We start from the raw sequence: 21378 nt of genomic DNA, 5'->3' as shown, positions 1-21378 counted from the left end.
GTTGATTGGGGACTGAAGAGTGGTGGTTTAGGGTTTTTTTTCCACTGTATGCAGGGGTCAATGCTGACACCATTAGCACTTTTTGTACATACATGTCTCAGATAGGAATGTAGGTGGACTGAATCATACATTTGCTGATGACATGCAAAAGGTTGTGGAATGATACAGGATGATATAGATTAGATGGAAAGATATATAGAGCAGTGACAGATGGAATTTAATCCAGGTAATGCAAGTTAACATGTTTTGGGATGTCAAGTACAAACATGTGCAGAAATTTAAGTCAAGTCATCTTTATTTATTGTTCATACCATGCTCGCACAGTAAAATCAAGATAACGTTTATCCAGGACAATGGAGCATATTTACATAAATATAAATTAGAAAAAAGATAAAACACATTCAAATATTAAAATGTATACAGTAAAAATCCACGGCACACTATCCACATATGTTCTGCTAGTTCAAGAGCATAATGGCTTAGAGAAAAAAAATTGTTCCCCAATCTGGATGTAAGGACCCAAGTGCTATGGTACCTCCTACCAAATGGCTCAAGGGAGAACAGTTTATATGAGAGGTGTGTGGAGTCCTTCACAGTATATATTGCCTTTTGCCTGCATCAAGTGTGGTAGATGTCCATCATGGTAGGAAGAGAGCCCCCATTGACCTCACTATCCTCTTTACGATCTTGCAGCCCGAGGTGGTACAGCTTCCAAAAACCAGGCGGTGATGCAGTTGGATGCTAGGAGTATATATATAGTGAGGAAGGAGGGTGGGAGATGAACTTTCCTTAGCCTTCGTACAAAGTAGAAGCACTGCTGGGCTTTCTTGGGTATGGAGCTGGTGTTAAGCGAACAGGTGAGATTCTCTGCCAAGTGCATTCCAAAGAACTTGATACCCCTGACGACCTTAACCTTGGAACCATCAATGGTCAGTGGAGCGTGACTCCCGTGGGCCCTCCTGAAGATGACAACCATTTATTTTGTTTTATTTATGTTCAGATACAGGTTATTGGCTCTGCACCAGTCTGTTAGCAACCGCACTTCATCTCTGTATGCTGAATCCTCATTCTTACTAATACGGCCCACCACGGTCGTGTCGTCAGCCAAGTTGATGATGTGGTTCGAGCTGTGTTTAGCTACACAGTCAAGGATCAGCAGAGTGAACAGCAGTGGACTGAGCATGCAGCCCTGGAGGGCCCCTGTGCTCAGTGTGATGGCTTTGGAAGTGTTGTTACCGATCCAGACTGCTTGAGGCCTCCCCGACAGGAAGTCAAGAATTAAATTACAGAGGGAGGTGTTTAGACCCAGCAGCCTCAATATCCCTATCAGGTACTGAGGTATGATTGTGTTGAATACCAAATTGAAGTTGTTAAACAGTATTTCCAGGTGGGAGAGGGCTAGATGGAGGGTGGTGGCGATGGCATCATCTGTAGAATAGTCGGATCTGTATGCAAAGTGAAGGAGGTCAATGACGGGGGCAGCAGGAGCTTGATATGCTCCTTGATGAGCTCTTGAAGCACTTCATAACAGTGGGCGTGAGTGTGACAGGGCAGTAGTCATTGAGGCAATACACAGATGACTTCTTCGCCATGGGGACAATGGTGGTGGTTTTGAAGCACTTTGGGACCATGGCGCTGAGCATCGCCTGAGCACTCTGTGAGAGAATGTTACTTGGTCCAGTAGCTTTCTGTAGGTTGACCTTGCCTAACTCTCTCTTCACATTGACCACTGCAAGACACAGCACCTGATCGTTCGGAGGAAAGGTGTCTTCTTCACCGCCACATAATTTTTCGCCTCAAAATGCGCGTAGAATTTGTTCACTTCATCTGGGAGGGAAGCATCACCAGCACAGGCAGATAGTGCAGTCCTGTGGATGGTGATGTCTTGGATGCAACATGCGTTGATTGTCCTTGCTGTCCAGGAAGTGACTTTGAATGCGCTGGGCATGTGCACACTTTGCTTCCCTGATGGTCTTGGGGAGCTTGGCTCTTGCAATAGCTAGGACTATCTTGTCGTCTGCTCTAAAGGCAGTGTCTCAGTCCTTGAGCAGTGCATGCACCTCTGCACTCATCCATACCTTCTGATTAGAGCAAGTAATGATGGTCTTGAGCACAGTGATGTTGTCAGAACACTTACTATGTAGCTGATCACTGATGCCATATACTCCTCCAGATTGATGCAGTCACCTTCAGTTGCTACTTCCTTGAACATGTGCCAGTCAGTGTGCTCAAAGCAAGCAGTCTTTGCGCAGGGGCCATGCTAATCTTCTCTGTATCGTTCCAATTTTAGTATATGTGCTGCCGAAGCGAGCACCAAAGCAAGCAGTCTTGAAGTGCATGAATGGCCCCCGCTGGACAAGTTTTAACCTGCTTCAGCATGACTGAGATATGGTCTGAATACCTGATGTGGGAGTGAGGCTCAGATACGTTCGTATACATAAAGTCCAACATGTTCACCCCTCTCGTAGCAAATTCCACATACTGATGGAATTTAGGTAGCCCTGACTTGACGTTCACCTCTTTGAAATCCCCAGCAATAACATTCAGTCCATCAGGGTGTGCATTCTGCAGTTCGTTTATAACCCCCAATCCATCAAGGTGTGCATTCTTCACTTCATTTATAACCATATATAGTTCCAAGATTGCCTCCTTAGAGACCTCTGATGCAGGTCTAAGCTTCTTGAAAATAGCAACACAGGTTGAAAGGTTGTGAAGAAGGAATTTAGCATGCTTGCCTTCATTGACCAAGGCAATGAGTTATAAGATTTGATATGTGTACAAAACATTGGTCAGACTGTATTTGGTACATTTCTGGTCACGACTCTGTCGGGAGGATGTGGTCAGGGTGGCACATCAGAAAAGATTTGCCAATATGTTGCCTGGAACAGACAGTTTTACATTAAAAAGGATTGGATTGGGTTTATTCTCGCTGGAATATACAAGACCTTTATGAAGTTTACAAATTATGAGAGCATGGATAAGGTAAATGGATTTTTTTTTCTGAAATACTCAAAAACTATAACGTGAGTATAGGTTTAAAGTTAGAGGGGAGGCATTAAAGGAGATCTGAAGTATAAGTTTATCCACACAGTGGTTATATGGATGAACTGACAGAGGGAGTGAGTTCAGAGAGGCAGATATAATTAAAATGTTTCAAATGCATTTGTACAGGTTCTTGAGCAGCTGAGGAGAGGAAATGGGCTGAGTGAGGGCAAACCGGATGAGAAAAATATGCACATCAGGTCAACATGTACGATTTAGTACAACTCCATGACTCTATAACCTGTAGCAAAAAAAAATGTCAGTTCTGGTGGAAATGGAGAAAACAAGTAAATGGAAATTTGGAATTTGAAATTAAGTTCTGAAGGCTGCAATGTACCCAAATGGGATATGCGATCTTGCTCTTCAAGACTACCTTCATCCTTGTTGCAACAGTGCAGTATATCATAGATAGATTTGAATGGAAAAGGGATGAAGAACTGAAGTAACAGGCATGTGCACTGAGTGTAAGTGCTCTGCAAAGCAGTCTCCCAATCTGCAATTCACATCTCTAGTGCAATGCCAACTATATCATGAGCATCAAATGTAGTGCACTAGATTGGAAGAAGTTTATGTGCATTGCTGCTTTCCCCAATAGGACTATTTGGATCACTGGGCTGTGGGATGAGGCAAAATAGGAAGAGTGAAAAAATGTTCAATGTATACTTAATAAGAAGCAAAAGGTCACAGAAAGGACTGTGGTGCTGTCAAGGTAATTTTTTGCCTTCCTGATTTCCAGAGGTTTAATATTTTCCTCTCACTTCTAATCCTATGATCAATTCCTTCTTTCTCTTTTATGCGTCCATCTTTTTTATTACTAGGCACATTACTGGAGTCAAGAATCTCTCGTAGAATATTCTACATACTTTCTTAACTCTCCATTCAATTTTTAATGACTTTTCCATTTTTCAGGTCTTCCACAAGTGGAAAAACTTTCTTTTGTCACGTTAAAAAGTCAATGGCCCTCTCCTTTCAAGAAACCAAAGGTGCTCAAAATCAGACCCCCTTTCTAATATAGAGCATCTTTTGAACCTTCTTTTATGCTTCTGTTTCATTTGAGTAATAAAGAGAGCATATTTGGAATTAAGATAAATTTGCTATTAAATTCTATTATCACAATTTATTAGCATTTCTTTGGCAGGGCGCCATTGTTTTCCTCTAGGTGCTCTGGTCTCTTCCTAAAAACATGTTTGTTAATTACCCATTGTAAATCTGTTATTGCATGGTGAAATCTGAAAGGAGTGTGATAGTACAGACATATCACCAATGTATATAGTTACAGTATCTAGAGTGTAATGACTGTGCTTACAGCGATTGGCTGAGAGCTTAGCCATGCCTACTGTCTGGGCCTTAAAGGGTTGTGTCCCTAGCCAGGTCGGATCATTCCGGACTGGTCAGCCACTTGTGAAGAGCTCCTGTCTTTTGCTAATAAAAGCCTTGGTTTGGATCAACAAGTCTTTGGTTCTTTCGACGAACTCTACAATTTTATTAGCAAAAAGAATTTATTTTTACAAAGGGATGGAGCATCTGACTCAGCCAGAAAAACTTGACATTGACCCACAATCAGCTACAGCATTTAAAGCCTTTAAGTACTGGCTGATGAACTTTGAAAACTTCCTAAGGGTCATTAAGGTGGAGGAGGATAACCAGCGTCTAACAGCATTGCTGTCTATGGTGTCCTTGAGAGTCTACGAGAACATCCAGGATGAGACCACTTACACCGCAGCCATAAAGGTACTGAAAGAACTGTATGATCAACCGGTGAACAGAGTTCATGCCCAGCTCGTGCTTGCGTCGAGGAAGCAACAGCCCGCGAGTCCAGCAGGGCATATTTACAAGTAGTCAAGGCATTGGGCAAGGACTATAACTATAACTGGGTGGGTCACATCTCCAGAATGGAGGACCATCGCCTTCCCAAGATCGTATTATATGGCGAGTTCTCCACTGGCCACCGTGACAGAGGTGCACCAAAGAAAAGGTACAAGGACTGCCTAAAGAAATCTCTTGGTGCCTGCCACATTGACCACCGCCGGTGGGCTGATATCGCCTCAAACCGTGCATCTTGGCGCCTCACAGTTCGGCGGGCAGCAACCTCCTTTGAAGAAGACCGCAGAGCCCACTTCACTGACAAAAGGCAAAGGAGGAAAAACCCAACACCCAACCCCAACCAACCAATTTTCCCCTGCAACCGCTGCAACCGTGTCTGCCTGTCCCGCATCGGACTTGTCAGCCACAAACGAGCCTGCAGCTGACGTGGACATTTACCCCCTCCATAAATCTTCGTCCACGAAGCCAAGCCAAAGAAAGAAAAAAAGAATAACTGCGTGGACAAAACTGCTGCTGAGATCACAAACGATCTCGTCTGGGATGCCTATGTGGCCGGGCTCCGATCGAACAAAGTGAGGCTGCGCTTGCTTGAACAAGGGGTAGAAAAACTAGAGGACGTGGCCCGGATTGCGATCACAATGGAGGATGCAACCTTAAAGTCAAATGAGCTCTCTAGGGACTGGACCCCACGTTCTGATGTGAGTAGAGTGCCCTTCTACCCTACCACCCCCTGAGATACTGACGGCCTGTCGGCTGCTGCTACACTGCCCCCTGCGAACCCAAAAAGTTATTTCTGCAGGAGGGACAAGCACAGCAGGTCCCAGTGCCCAGCAAGAAAAGCCAGGTGCCAGAAGTGCCTTAAAAACGGCCACTTTGCTGCAGTCTGTAGGTCTAAAATGGCCGCCAGCAAACACAGTGCCTCGTGTGAAGCCCAACCGCCACTATCCCATTCAAACTCTTCATTCAATCATTACCACATCAATCACTGCAGGATAGGAGACCCCTTGATAGACTTAATCTGTAAAATGTATATATGTATATATATATCCCAACCTGGGATCTATACACGGGCTGCAGCCTCCTCCGGCAATGGCACCTAGCATCAGTGTTCAGGCCCTGTGACATCAGCGCGCATACACCGGGCTCGGCATCATGTGACAGGCCAGTCATAGCCTGGGCACAAGACTACTGCAGACGGATGGAATGACTTGCTGTGAACTTCCCATGACTCCACATGATGATGTCAGAGGACCCGTGTCGCATCATCCAGTGTCATTCCCACAGCAACGGACCTTCCCATGGACAATGAAGCAGCCTGGGCCTGGGGATGGATGTGAGTTTCGGCCTCAGTTGGACTGGGGTCGGAGTGGTTGGGGACGGCCCTGGTGCTTGCGCCGGCAGCCAATTCGTGGAGGAGGCAGTGGATCGTGTCCAGACCAAATGTGAGATGTGAGGCAGCCTGTGTAAAATTTCAGGCAAATAAACCCCTTTTCCACCCCCCCTTAACCAAAGAGTCCACATATGCCCATGAAGGGGATAGAAAATTTAAGGTCTCCATCAAAAATCAAAAATTTAGAGCAGATGAAATAAATAATTTCATCAGATAAATTTATAGCAACAATTTTTAAAAAATGTTAATGGGAGACTTGGTCTATTTTCTGTTAGATGGTCAGACACATTAAGTGCAGAAGAACAAGATGGCTATTTACTCAGATTGAATTGTTTAACGACAGGATTAGAACAATGCTTATTATCATGAGCAAAATAAACCTGTACATTGGAGAAAAACCTTTCAAAGCCGCAGAGAGTAGATGCAATGTTAAGGCCAATGAATTAAGCTCAAAGGTAAGGAAATGGGAAATTTTATCGAGCATGCAGCACTGGGGAGAATGAAAATCCAAATACCATTGAGCTAATTAGGTCAGGAAATAAACAAGGTCAAATGGTTAGCAAAGCAGTCTGTAACCAGTGAACAAAATGATGGCAAGTGCAATAACTTGGCAAGGTGTCAGGCCACATCACAACTTCGCCCAAATCTTTCAGTCAAATCTTCATTATGATTCAGTTTAATTAAAATCAGCTGTTTCTTGCTAACCAGTGAAGTCTGGCAATAAGATTAAAGCAGCTCGGGCATTTTAACCCTAATTACTAGAAGAAGAAAGAAGAAAAGAAGAATTAAAAAAAAGAGAAGGTAAATATTTAGTCCAGATACCACCACTCTCTTGGGCACTGGGATGATTGTGGCTGCTTTGAATTTTGTGGGGCCACTGGACTAATACAGTGAGATATTAAAAATGACCGTTAGGACCTTAATCAGTTGGAGTACCCAGTCATTTAGCAGTAGACCAGATCTGGTCCTGCAGCATTGCATGGGTTCACACTGGAAAAGATCGCCCTTACTTCAGTCGTGCTATGCAGGGTGCCCACTCATCAAGGGAGATGAGGCTTTCAATGGTGTGGCATCGCTTTTCTCTTCAAACTGTGTATAGAAGGTGTTTAACCTGTCAGGAAGGGAGACATCATTGTCGCTGTCCTGCAAGGTTGACTTGTGATCATTTATAGTTTGAGTACCCTGCCACATACGCCTTGCGTTGCCCGTGTCACACAGGTGTCTGTAGATTCTCTGTGCGTACCCCAACTTTGCTTTCCTGATTGCACTGGGGTGGGAATTCCTCAGAGAGTTAAAAAGGTCGCAACAGGAAGCTGATGTTTAGACCCACAAATAGAATGTCTGCTGAGATATTTACCTGTGACAGTGTCTGTGGCAATGACATTATTAGCACTCCATTGCAAAGTACAAAGTATGGATATCCCTGCCTACTCAGGGCAGCTCAAATCAGGGAGTGAAGATGTCCACTATTGAGGAACCTACTCGCACTGAGTCTTTAGAGATACTACAGCTTGCTTGGACCTCTCTGATGAACCGAGCAATTGCAACTTAGGTTTCTTGAAACACGGTTCAAGAAAGTATGAAATGCTATTGCAAGAACTTTGGTCATGTTTTCAGGCTAGATTGGTCTCTTTCAGGAAGTCAAGACTTCCTTGGCTCTGAACATCCTTACTGCAGAAGGAAACAGCAAACCTCTGCCATTCCTCCCATTTGGTTGCTTCCTTTCAGAATCAAAGATAGTGGTGAAAATTGCCACTGTTTTTTCAGAAGGCAGCATGAAGAGAGCCTTAGCAACTATGACACCAATCCACATCAGAGGAGCAGCCAGAAGACCCAGACTTTGAAGTGCATGAGTCCCAGGCTAAATACAAGAGGAACAAAATACTCTGGAGTAAGAGGAGGGCCATGAGGATTAATGTCCCGTGTCAGTATTCAAGTGTAATTTTCTAGCTCAAGTTCTCAAACATATGGATACGAGTTAACACTGTTGTTAGAGGGAAATCATTGTCCCCCAAGGCAAAGCAAGTGACCAACACACCAATTACTGGCAATATATTTTACCCATAGCCAGATGAAAAAATCAGGTAATCCATGATAAACCCTAATGCTACTGTTCAGACCCTCTTGCATCAAAGAATGAATGTCAAATCCATTGTGGAAACAGCTTGCTACACAGTTTCCTGATGAGCATGTGTATCACATGAGGAATTGTAGCAAATCCACATCCAAAATGCCCAACTACGTCTATACACTCAGAATTGGCCGAATGACCTTCAATCTTCTATTACTTCTTTGCTCATAAGTTAACCGAAACATTTAATGGTCTACTGGGTCAGAAATACTCTTGATCAATTCCTTGAGATCTGAAAGACTATTTTATGAGTATGCACTGATGAAATTAAATAATTCCTTAAATAATAAAAATACTACTTCCTTAAACCCATTCCAATGTTTAAAACATCACCTTATTTTCTAATCTATGTTTATAATATGAAGTCTGTTTCTGTTCCATCTGACAAGCTTATTAGGAAACCTTGTCACTCTACACTCTCTTCCCCAACAAATGATGTCAGAACTTTAAGTAACCTCTAAACAAATGGACTTCACTGTCTGCAGTGCCCCCACTTTGCATAGATAACACTCTTTTCCCCTTTGCTGCTGAGTAGAAAACCTGAGACATTTTGACAACGGCTGAGGAAGAACCATAGGGAGGACAAATTTCAATCAAAGGGTCAGATTGGACCATTTTCAAAAGCATTTCCTATCCTGTTCAAAGGGCTTAAAAGTAACTTGTTTTTCTCTGACTAAGCCCGGAAGGAATTTGTCCTATTGCATGGAAATCTGATGCTAATGCACAAGAAGCTGCCAAGAGCTGAGTAAATATCTTCACATGATTAATGTAAGCAAGCACGCATCATTCAGAATTTTACGATAAATAAAACCTACAACTTGTTCTGGGAACAGACATATTTAACCATAAAGATTTTCAATGAATGATAAGTAATCCTGCAATTAAATTTTCATACTTAAGAATTATCAAAGCGCAATGCACATTTCAGAATAAGATGCATTTTCTGCCATTCAGTAATTTAAAGCACTCAGGAAACACCAATTTTTTTCACATAAGGCTCGTTTCCTGAAAGAAAAATGGGGATTATGACAGACAACATTATGCTGAACACAAAGACAATTTCATATTTGCTGCATCATGTAGGAAGTCTCATGGCCCTCACACACTGATAGCATTGTGAAGAAAGCACGTTATTGCCTCTAATTGCTCAGGAGTTTGCAGAGACACCAGAAACCCTGGCAATTTTCTGCAGATGTTAGGTGGAAAGTGTGCCGACCGCCTGCCCACTTCCAAGTGCAAATGCAGAAAATGAATCTTCACTGGGACGCTGCACTTCATGGTTTTGTACACTTGAAGCATGTGGTCAATCAATTGGATGTAGTTTGGAGCTTTGTTGTTGCCAAAAAATCCTCAACCTCTTTAAATGCCCTTTTAGTCTGTTTGTATCTATTTTGACTAAGCATACCCAGGCCAAAGACAATATTTGCATAGCACCTACACTTAGCGCATGCCCAGACATGCTTGAACTGGCCAAACAAGCTTGCTTTGTGGGCAATATAGAAGTGGACTTAAAATCAGACAGGAAATCATAGGTTATTGTGGTGGTACACCACCGGCCTACTGTAGGGGGCAATCTCTGTACCTGCAGGAGTGTAAGGGGACAGGACAACACCTGGCCGGTTGTCAATCAGCTGGCCTGAAGGGATCAAGCCCCACCTGGTCAGGTCTCAATCACCCTCTGGGATATAAGCCTGCGCCGGCCTCCGGAGGCCTCACTCAGAGTTGCTGCAGCCACAGCCACCCTAGCTCTGTGGAAGTCTTTGTGGATTGAAGCCTGTTGTACAGTCTTACCTTGTGTGTGTCTGATTCTGGGTAACAGCGCACCACAGTTATATAAAAATAGTACGTGATAGGAAAGTTTTAAGATGATTTTTGTGATCAACAGCCCAAAATCCATAAAATGAACCCAAGCAAAAACTTTGTTGTCCAGTGCAATGAACAATGGAAGGCATATTCCCTTTAAAAGTAAATTACAGTGATTGATTTTTAATTAATCAAGAGTGAGTTGCACAGGTTATTTTGTTCTAGTTATTCAGTCATGGGACATGTCCATCACTGAACTGACACGACAATTAAGATTAAACTGCATTAGCAGGTCAAAAATAACATGAAAGCCTCAGCTGGTCATGAAGGTCCTCTTACGACAATTCTGATTCTGTGGTTACATTTTCTGAGACAAGCTTTAATTCCAGATTTATTTTGTTATTTGAAGTCCCCAAGCAATATGAAAGGATTCAAATTGTGTCAGAATAAACATTCAGGACTCCAGGTGTTCATCCATTTGGCTCCAGTAATTAGATATTATTCAGGCAAAGGGCATGCTACTTCCTTTCACCACCCAAGTCTCTGGGCATTTGAATAAATAAAATTGTTGGAGGATTAAGACTTAATGCAAGTACTGTGTGTGTGGAGGAAGTGATTGATTAAGAATTAAACAGTCCAAAAAGAAAAGAAAATATTTAAAATAACAAGGAAAATGGAGAGACATTCATTTGGATAGTTGCCAGAGAAGCTGAAAGTAAGAACAAGAAAATTGTACTTTGAAGAATGACGAACTTGGGAGTGCAGTGCTTATATTTAATTATGCAATTATTGTCATCACGTCAGAGAAGCACAGAAATTAAATGGAATGGTGAGACATCAGATAGTTGCAGTGGATAATGCAATGCACATATCAAAGCAGGCAACATAATATTCCCAGCTATTTTTATATAAATTTAGACATACAGCATGGTAACAGGCCATGAGTCTGTGCTACCCAATTTACCTAAAACCCAGGTATATTTCGAATGGCGGGAGGAAACCAGAGCCACCCGTGGAAAACCCATGCAGACCTGGTGGGAACATACAAACTCCTTACAGTGTGGGATTCAAACCACTGTCCCAACCGCTTGCATGGTAAAGGCATTGCACTAACCGCTACGCCAACAATGCTGCCCCGAGTGAGAAGAGAAAGGAATTAACAGAAGGCAGTGTTAGAGCTGCATGAGGACTTTATCATTGCCATAAAAATGAAAGTCTTTAAATATGATGGTACTTATGATTTCCCCAATGCACCTTCATCTTGAGATGGATTATAGACTAATAAGTAGTTGAAAAATAATTAAAGGTTTTAAAAAATTCAAAGAGATTTATGATATGGTTTCACAATAACAGGAAACTTAAGTTCAGGAATCCTGAAGTGAGGAGAGCTTGAGGCCAAAATTAGAAGAATTTTCATTAAGGATGCAAAATGGCCGAGGATCTGCTCCACACCAATTTTGGCATTAAAACAGAATTGCCAGTCCCCAAAACAATCTCTATGAAACTTTACAGAAAAATATAATTTCAATTCCAAGGTTCCCAAATGCCTTTACGGTTTTCACTGCATTCTGCCAGGATGAAAATTGCAGTCTTTATTGCCTCCTCATTCGGGGATATCCAATACAATCATCATCTGATCGTACAGAAACAGAACATACCATGCAAACAACGTTCTTTCAGCTACGGAGTAGTGTTGCTGCTTTGTAAATGGGACAATGATGGACAGGATGTGGAAGAGCAATCCCAAGGATTGCCTAGTGCAAGCAGGTCACAGAAACTTACCAGATCTAAGGTGAGGTGCTCAATTTAGGTAAACTGCATAGGGAGTTGGGTTCAATCTATAAATTATTTTATTTTGGGAATGCCTTCAATGTAGATAGATGCTTGTCCTTGTTCCTTTGGGTTGAAGGAAAAGATGAATGGTGCCATATTTCATTCCCAATAATGATGGATGCATTCTTCATCTAAAATATACATCAATATGTGAGATTTACATATTGTGTAAGTACTTCAGGAATAAACTGTGAACTATTCTCAACTAATAAATGCGCTTACTTGGTTATGAATGCCTGAGGTATGATCATCCACTCATATAAATGAGATCCCATACTTCTTTGGCTTGGCTTCGTGGATGAAGATTTATGGAGGGGTATGTTCACGTCTGCTGCAGGCTCGTTGGTGACTGACAAGTCAGATGCGGGACAGGCAGGCACGGTTGCAGCAGTTGCAAGGCAAAATTGGTTGGTTGGGGTTGGGTGTTGGGTTTTTCCTCCTTTGTCTTTTGTCAGTGAGGTGGGCTCTGTGGTCTTCTTCAAAGGAGGTTGCTGCCCGCCGAACTGTGAGGCGCCAAGATGCACGGATGGAGGCGATATCAGCCCACTGGCGGTGGTCAATTTGGCAGGCACCAAGAGATTTCTTTAAGCAGTCCTTGTACACCTTCTGTGGTGCACCTGTGACTCGGTGGCCAGTGAAGAGCTCGCCATATAACACGATCTTGGGAAGGCGATGGTCCTCCATTCTGGAGATGTGACCCACCCAGCGCAGTTGGAGCTTCAGCAGCATGGATTCGATGCTTGCGGATTCTGCCAGCTCGAGTACTTCGATGCTGGTGATGAAGTCATTCCAATGAATGTTGAGGATGGAGCGGAGACAGCGCTGATGGAAGCGTTCTAGGAGCCGTAGGTGATGCCGGTAGAGGACCCATGATTCGGAGCTGAACAGGAGCGTGGGTATAACAACGGCTCAGTACACGCTGATCTTTGTGTGTTTCTTCAGGTGGTTGTTTTTCCAGACTCTTTTGTGTAGTCTTCCAAAGGCACTATTTGCCTTGGCGAGTCTGTTGTCTATCTCTTTGTCGATCCTTGCATCAGATGAAATGGTGCAGCCGAGGTAGGTAAACTGGTTGACCGTTTTGAGTTCTGTGTGCCCGATGGAGATGTGGGGGGGCTGGTAGTCATGGTGGGGAGCTGGCTGATGGAGGACCTCAGTTTTCTTCAGGCTGACTTCCAGGCCAAACATTTTGGCAGTTTCTGCAAAACAGGATGTCATGCGCTGGAGAGCTGGCTCTGAATGGGCAACTAAAGTGGCATCGTCTGCAAAGAGTAGTTCACAGACAAGTTGCTCTTGTGTCTTGGTGTGAACTTGCAGGTGCTTCAGATTGAAGAGACTGCCATCCGTGCAGTACCAGACGTAAACAGCGTCTTCATTGTTGAGGTCTTTCATGGCTTGTTTCAGCATCATGCTGAAGAAGATAGTAAAGAGGGTTGGTGCGAGGACGCAGCCTTGCTTCATGCAGTTGTCAATGGAGAAGGGTTCAGAGAGCTCATTGCTGTATCTGACCCGACCTTGTTGGTTTTCTTGCAGTTGGATAACCATGTTGAGGAACTTGGGGGGGCATCCGAGGCGCTCTAGTATTCCTGCTCACGATGTCGAAGGCTTTGGTGAGGTCAACAAAGGTGATGTAGAGTCCTTTGTTTTGTTCTCTTCACTTTTCTTGGAGCTGTCTGAGGGCAAAGACCACGTCAGTAGTTTCTCTGTTTGCGCGAAACCCACACTCTGATTCTGGGAGGACATTTTCGGCAACACTAGGTATTAGTCTATTAAGGAGAATCCTAGTGAAGATTTTGCCTGCAATGGAGAGCAGCGTAATTCCCCTGTAGTTTGAGCAGTCTGATTTCTCGCCTTTGTTTTTGTACAGGGTGATGATGATGGCATCACGAAGGTCCTGAGGCAGCTTTCCTTGGTCCCAGCGGAGCATGAAAAACTCATGCAGTTTGGTATGCAGAGCTTTTCCGCCAGCCTTCCAGACTTCTGGTGGGGGGGGGGGGATTCCATCCATACCTACTGGTTTGCCACTTTTCAGTTGTTCAATTGCCTTATATGTCTCTTCCCGGGTAAGGACTACTATTACATTAAATTGACTTATGTCCACTGAATGGCAGAACAATTTTCCTCTCTCTCTCTCCACTTTCATTAATTGTTCTTTTCCCTTGCTTCTGACACCAATTCATCACAATACTCTGCAGACAACGTGTCCTTCATAATGTTTGGGACAAATACACTTTTTTCCCCCTCTTTATTTTCTCCTGTGCTCCACAGTTTTAAACAATTCCAGAGTTTATTCAAGGTTATTTGTATACATTTTGATTTGACCATGGAAAAATTACAGCACTTTTAGTTCCCTTATTACAGGCCACCATAATGTTTTGAAAATTTGGCATCACAGGTGTTTGTGAGTACTCAAGAATTGTTTAATTGCTTCATTGTTCAGAAATAAGAGAGCTCGGTTTATTTCCAAGCTTTTGATCACCTTTGGAGTCTGTATTTGCCATTTATCAACATAAAGACCAGAGTTGTGCCAATGAAAGTCAAAGAAGACTTTGAGGTTGAAAAACAAGAGTAAAACAGTAAGAGTCATCGCCCAAACCTTTGGATTACAAAAAATAACTGTTTGGAACATCATTAAGAAGAGCATGCTGTTGAGCTCAGTAATTGCAAAGGGACAGGTATTCCAAGGAAGATCTCCACTGCTGATGACATAAGAATTCTCATCATAATGAAGAAAAATCCCAAAACACCTGTCTGACAGATCAGAAACACACTTCAGGAAGCAGATGTGGATGTGTTAATGACTACTGTCTACAGCACATTCATGAATAGAAATACAGAGGCTACTCTACAAGATGCAAACCATGGCAAAGATGGTATGCTTTGGATCTTGGGCAGACCCTTTACGCCTCCACACTTGGCTCTTGCTGTCACTCTGATAGAGGTTTATCTTGGTCTCATCTATCCACAAGACCATTTTCCAGAATTCTGCAGGGTTTTTTTAAATACCTCTTGGCAAACTGTAATCTAGCCGTCCTATCTGTGGCTAATATGGTTTGCATATTGCAGTGTTGCCTCTGTATTCCTGTTCCTGAGGTCTTCTGCAGATGGTAGTCATTCACCTATCCACACCTGCCTCCTGAAGAGCTTTTCTTATCTGCTGAACATACGGTCGACAAAGTGTTAGTGCAACCCCTTTACAGCATCAGCATTCGGGACTTGGGTTCGAATCTCACCCTGTCAGTAAGGAGTTTGTAACGTTCTTCTCTGCGTGGGTTTTCCCCGGGGGCTCCCGTTTTCACCCACCCTTCAAAATGTAGTGGGGGTGTAGGTAAACTGCGTGTAAATTGGTACAGACTCGTGGCCCAAAATGACCTGTTACCCGTGCAGTATGCTTAAAATTTAATACGCTAATATGTTTGGGAATTTTTCTTCCCTATAAAAAGATTTCTGCAGTGGAGGTCTTCCTTGGAATACCTGTCCTTTTGTGATTACTGAGCACACCAGTACATTCTTTCTGCTTAATGATGTTCCAGACTGTTGATTTTGAGAATTCTAAGGTTTGGGTGACATCTCTTCCTGTTTTAGTCTTGTTTTTCAGCCTCATAATGGCTTCTTTGACTCTCATTGACACAACTTTGGTCCTCATGTTGAAAAATAGCAACTACAGACTCCAAAGGTGATCAAAACCTTAGAAGCAAGCCTAGCTCTCTTATAATATACCTGCACCACTGAAGCATTTAAATATACCTGAGTACTCACAAACACCTGTGAAGCCAAATATCCCAAACATTATGGTGCCCTAAAATGGGGGAACTATATGTAAAAAGTGCTGTAATTTCTATCTTGTCAAACTAAAATGTATACAAATAACCTGAACTAAAATCTGGAATGTGCCCTTTCGTTACATGTGAATTGTTTGATTACAATTTTAAAACTGTGGACCACAGGGGCAAAACAAAGGAAAAAAAGGTCTTTGTCCTAAACATTATGGAGGGCACTACAGATACCATATCAAGTGATATTTGTGTATTTTATTAAACATGGACAAAATCTACCGATGGATGTCTGTAAAAATGGCATTACCCGGATATGCCTTGTAAGGGTATATATTAGCACTGCGTGCCGATGTGCTGGGAATTTTTGGGGATAGTGCTTTCAACAACAACACTCGATGGCAATGAACTCGGGAGAAAGCAATTTATTTCCGGCAGAACAGAAATAAATGACTAGAGATGCAGCAGGAAACTATTTCCTCCTTCCTCAGGGTGGTTGACCATTTATTGTGATCTGCTTAATCTGTGTATTACCTGCAGCGAATGCATTGGGGATTGAGCAGATCAGCAGGGCTTGCAAATTATGTAAATGGTGCATTAAATACCTTCACATGCAGGTAAATATCATTCAAATAAGAAACCGCACTGCGCACATAATAAGTAATTCTATTATTTGTCCAAACAATATGTGCATATTGTAGTAACATTCAAGTGTCAAACCATTAATGGCATGTATGAACCTTTCTTTACTGAATGCACAATCACAGCTGTTCAGTATTCACTTACACAACTCCGTTAAAATGCAAAAACAAATCAATCACACTCATATTAATATTTCATGAGTATCTTTGCAGTGTACTGTTAATGGATCAGCATGCTACAAATGATTTAAAAGTCAACACCTTCTGTCAGTCAGTACTTAATTGATATAATTCCTATTTAAAATCCTCTGATAAATATTATCTCAATTGAATTGCTAGAGTAGAAATGAACAATAGAGACTTGTCAAACAACACCTTATACTTTCAGCCTTACTTGATACTTGGGCCCATTACACCTTTCAGTTACATACCACAAATGACTAAACACACTTTTGATCAGGGAATGATTTTCATGGACCTCACAAATGAGTTGAAGGTCAAAATTGATTACTACCTGTGATCTGCATTTCCAAGCATGTCTGGTGAACCATGGAGCAGTTATTTGTGCTCATGCATGTAGGCCACCAGGTTCAGAATTTGAATCAATCGGAATGCTTGATACATTTTTCATATTGTGCTGCTCTAGTTATGTGCATCTCCATGCTTTAGACATACATCAAAGTTAATTGTAGATCTCAATGCAAGGAAGGAAGCCTGCTTGACCACAGACTATATGGCTGATACTTGTCTCAGTCATTGGATTTCATTGGTGAGTTGGTTGTCCCAAATATTATAAGTAATACATTTCCTTTTTGGAGGATGATGCTCGAACAAATCTGATGCCTGCTTGGATCCCCATTCCTAATCACACAACATCCTCTTTTTCCATCTGAGACAAGTGATGTTTCCTTCCATTTCTGACCTGCAAGCATGATGAAAATCATTCAGATTTCTTGCAGGCATGATCATGGATTTCTTATTACAGTAAAAACCCTGTTATCCAGAATTCAAGCATTTGGAAGCCTCGAGCAATCGGTAAAAAGTAAAGAAGTTTGCCAAAAACTTAACAAATAATTGGAAGCAACTGGAAAATTGACTTATCCAGCATCAACCCATCCCCAAAGGTGCCGGATATCAGGGGTTTAACTGTAGTTTGGTTATATTGCAAACACTTTACTTTCACAACATCATACTGGTCCACTTTCATCTTTCATCAAAGCACAATCTGCCAGAAATCTACCTCATCAATTCAAAAGGTCCATTGAAAACTGTTGCTATAAGAGCTCCCACTTTAGTGGGTGATCAGGTTTTGAAGTTCATGTTCTCGCACTGTGCAAGAAGTATATTGTGCCACCATGGCTACAAATAAACTAGCAATTTAATCTGCATTTCACAAGAGAGCTATTTCTCTTTACAAATGTCAAATTATATGTCACATTTAATGTTCTCTTTCCACAAACGAACTCCTTATCTAATACCTTATGTCTAATCCCGACAAACATCAAGATTGGTATGCTGAAAACACGAGCATTAAGGGGACTATGCACAGGTGCAGCATAGCAGTCCATTCCACAGCTTCTCACACTTGAAACCTATGCATGAACATAGTTTGATGATTTAAGGTTCTTCGTGTTAGTAGGCAATAAAGGGAGCCAGCAGAAAACCCATGCTTATTTGTTGATTAAAGGCATGCATTGATTCTCAGAGAAAAGATGCCTTCTGCAAACAACCACTGCTGGAAGTCACTGTCAAGTTTGGCAAAGCACATCATGCATCCTTATCAACCCAGAGATTTATCATGCTCTTAAACTCTTGTTGTAGAATGCTGGGTCATTCTTGAGCCAAGTGTTGCCTTTCAGCGTCACAAATAAATCCGAAGGCATCATTGTTGCTCACGTGCCTTCCAGGCCTGGGATTGCTCTGAGCATTGGCATACACTTGCTTGACAAATATTCTCTTTGCATATCACAAATACACATGACAAATCACATGAAATACAGGAAGTATTTTCAGGTCACCAGAGAGTGCCTTTTTGTTTCTCTTATTTCAAGTGAAACATTAGAAAGCCACTCCTCTCGTCTTGCATGAACCACAAGGGCTTTGGCCAAACTGAACTAAGCACTCATAACCCATCTTCCAAATGGGGTTTTCCACAAGCTTTCCAGCTTGTCCTGTTCCAGCTGCTGTTGCTGACTGTAACACTGTAGATCTCTATCTGTCTGTCTGTCTGTCTGTCACTCTCTCTCACACACACACACACACACAGAAAATGACTCTCTCTCTTAGAACAGCAAGTTCCCCTCCAGACAGAATGTGGCTCTGACAATCACTTTCATCTGTTGCCTTTTTGTAAACAATAATCCATTGGTGAAGTATCTTGGGCACACTCCAAAGCTTTTGCAAAGGCTCTGAGGCCCCGACATGTCTAGCATTAGCAGAGCTCCAGTATTTTAAATAAGATCTGTTTTAAAGTGTTGGTGTGTGGCCTACACCAACAAACCTTTCCCCAATTTATCTCCCAAAAACATATCTATATTCTGTCACAAACCATGAAAGGAAATTAATCAAACCTATGAAATAAATGGAAAGCAAAACAATAGATGAAAATTCACAAACTGGAAGAGAAAATGGCTAATACTATATGCATTTCCTAATGAGTGCCAAAAGATTATCTGTGAATGTGAAGGCATAGTTAATCACTGCAAAGCAATCAGTTACACTAGTGGTTGATGGGATTCTCCAAGGCATTCAAGGGTCAAAATGGGGGTCGATAAATGCAGGAGGGGGGTCGATCGAACTTTTGGGGTTGAAAGAATAGTAGAGCCCGAGGTCCCAGCTCTTGTTTGGGAGCCAGAGGTGACTTCTTCAATATGGTTGGAATGGAGTCGCTGACATCGATGCTGAAGACTTGGACCCAGCTCTGTTGGGCATTTTCCCAGCCAGAAGCAAAGGTGTTTTTATTTTAAACTGTTATTGTAATCACTTGCTTGCTTAATTTACAGATTTAATTTTTTTACTTGGTCATTGGGATGTTGTAGCAAAGTTTGGGTTGTTGCTGGGAGGGCCGGACACCATGCATATGGTATACAGTTTACCTCACCAATGCATGTGAAAACTGCATGTCTACTCCCATATATTTAATTAGTATATGTCTTGGGGGATCGATGAGGGATCAAGTATTCCTTGAAGGGGTTGATGGTCTAAAATGTTTGGGGACCCCAGAGTTAGATCATTCAATCAAAGAAACAAAACAGGTTGAGGTTCAAGTTTAAGCTTGGTAATGCTCCAGTAAGATGACATCTCGACTGTGGAATGCAATCCTGATCAATTCATAAGACCTGTATCCTCCGGAGAGATTGCAAAGAGCCACAATACTCATCATTAACACCACAAAAATGAACAATGCAGATAGATTGGAAAAGCTTCTTTAATTTGAATAAAAATATTTTTCAGCAGCTGTTTAAAACACGACACATACAAGAATGAAACCACATTTAATTATTTATCCATGAAAAAAATAAACATACAGGAGTTATAATAAAGGCATACTCTTCCAGTATTGAGTATGAATACTTTAGAATGACTGAAATATCAATGTAATATTGCAAGAAGAACAAGGCAAATGTGAAATTTTAGCCCTTACTGTCTGCACTGACTTTCAGAATTGAATCCATTGCAACCATTTTCTATCTATCCAGTGAATTTCATTCTTCTGATATTAAATTAAATATCAACACTAATCAATTTACTCCATTCTTATTTAAAGGTAGTTTTTACAAATTGCCTGAAATATTGAAGTTACAATTTTCTGGATATTTTTTGCCTTGCCCACAATTCTTTTTCCTTTGTTCTCCTTACCACTGTTGGATATGAATGTTTCAGTCATTTAGCAGAGACATTTCAGGCAGGCAGATCAAGCATTCACCTCCCCAAGGCAGGCTCCAGTGCCAGAGTTTGCATTTTGAATAACCTGGGTTGTCAGCAGAAACATATTCTGGTGCTTGAATAATGCTATTGTGAGAACATTAGCTCATTTTCAATCAAGTAAATGATACACAGTACAAGAAAACACACTTTCCCGAGGATTATTCGATCTGGCATGAAAGGTTCCTCATCTTTACTCTTCCTTCAGCGTCAAAGGCTACAGCAAATTGATTCAGGGTAACACAAGAGACAAGCAGATGCTGGAAAATTGGAGCAACACACAAAATGCTGGAGGAACTCAGTGGGTCAGGCAGCCACCATGGGAAGGTAGTAGACAGTCAACACTTCAGGCCGTAACTGAAAAATGGTGCCCGTCTCTGGATGCTACCTGACCTACTGAGTTCCTCCAGCATTTTGTGTGTTGCTGTAATTTGATGATTTGTTGCACAGACATGAGTGATGAGAATTGAAAATACAACTTGGTATCTTACTTTTGTTCTCACTGTGTCGAAGGGAAAATTTTTAAAAAACCGCAGGGTAGAAATTTAATTAGTTTTCAAACATGCACCTAAATGACTGATTTGATAAAATCAGGAATACAATGAATCTGCATTCAAAATTGAATTTGATTAAATTATTGCAAAAGGTAACATTTTGGCATGACATCATATTGAACAAAGGGACAAGACCAAAGAAGCTGAAGTCTGGAGAGCAAATAAAAAATGAGCCAGAAGGAAATACAGAATGTTAATGGATTTTAAACGATTCGTTAAGTTGGCCAACTGTAATATTCAAACAATCCATAGCTCCAAAAATTATGATTTTCACTCATGCGTACAATCTTAAAACTATCACCTTTCGGAGCAACCCACTGTTTGTTGTTCAAATCCTAATCGACTTAATATTTTGCTGTTGCTTTTGATTACTGTTGAGGAGGCCAGACTTGAGCAGGATTCCACTGCATCCAAAGCACATCCTTCTTTAGCTTCTCCGAGTTTGCTTCCTTTGGTTCACACACCC

The 21378-nt window shown here is 41.9% G+C and overlaps 1 protein-coding gene and 1 non-coding gene across 11 annotated transcripts in view; both read right to left on the bottom strand.

Annotated features, from left to right (window-relative positions):
- chl1b (cell adhesion molecule L1-like b) overlaps positions 1–21378 on the bottom strand; it is a 687190-nt gene that overhangs the window by 551412 nt on the left and 114400 nt on the right. The window lies entirely within an intron of this gene.
- Positions 2207–2314, bottom strand: LOC138765600 (U6 spliceosomal RNA). Its single transcript, XR_011358594.1, has one exon. It is a non-coding gene; the product is annotated as a U6 spliceosomal RNA (small nuclear RNA).

This window comes from Narcine bancroftii, chromosome 5 (assembly GCF_036971445.1).
Source record: "Narcine bancroftii isolate sNarBan1 chromosome 5, sNarBan1.hap1, whole genome shotgun sequence".
Taxonomy (NCBI): Eukaryota; Metazoa; Chordata; class Chondrichthyes; order Torpediniformes; family Narcinidae; genus Narcine; species Narcine bancroftii.
This window is presented reverse-complemented; position numbering and strand designations above follow the sequence as displayed.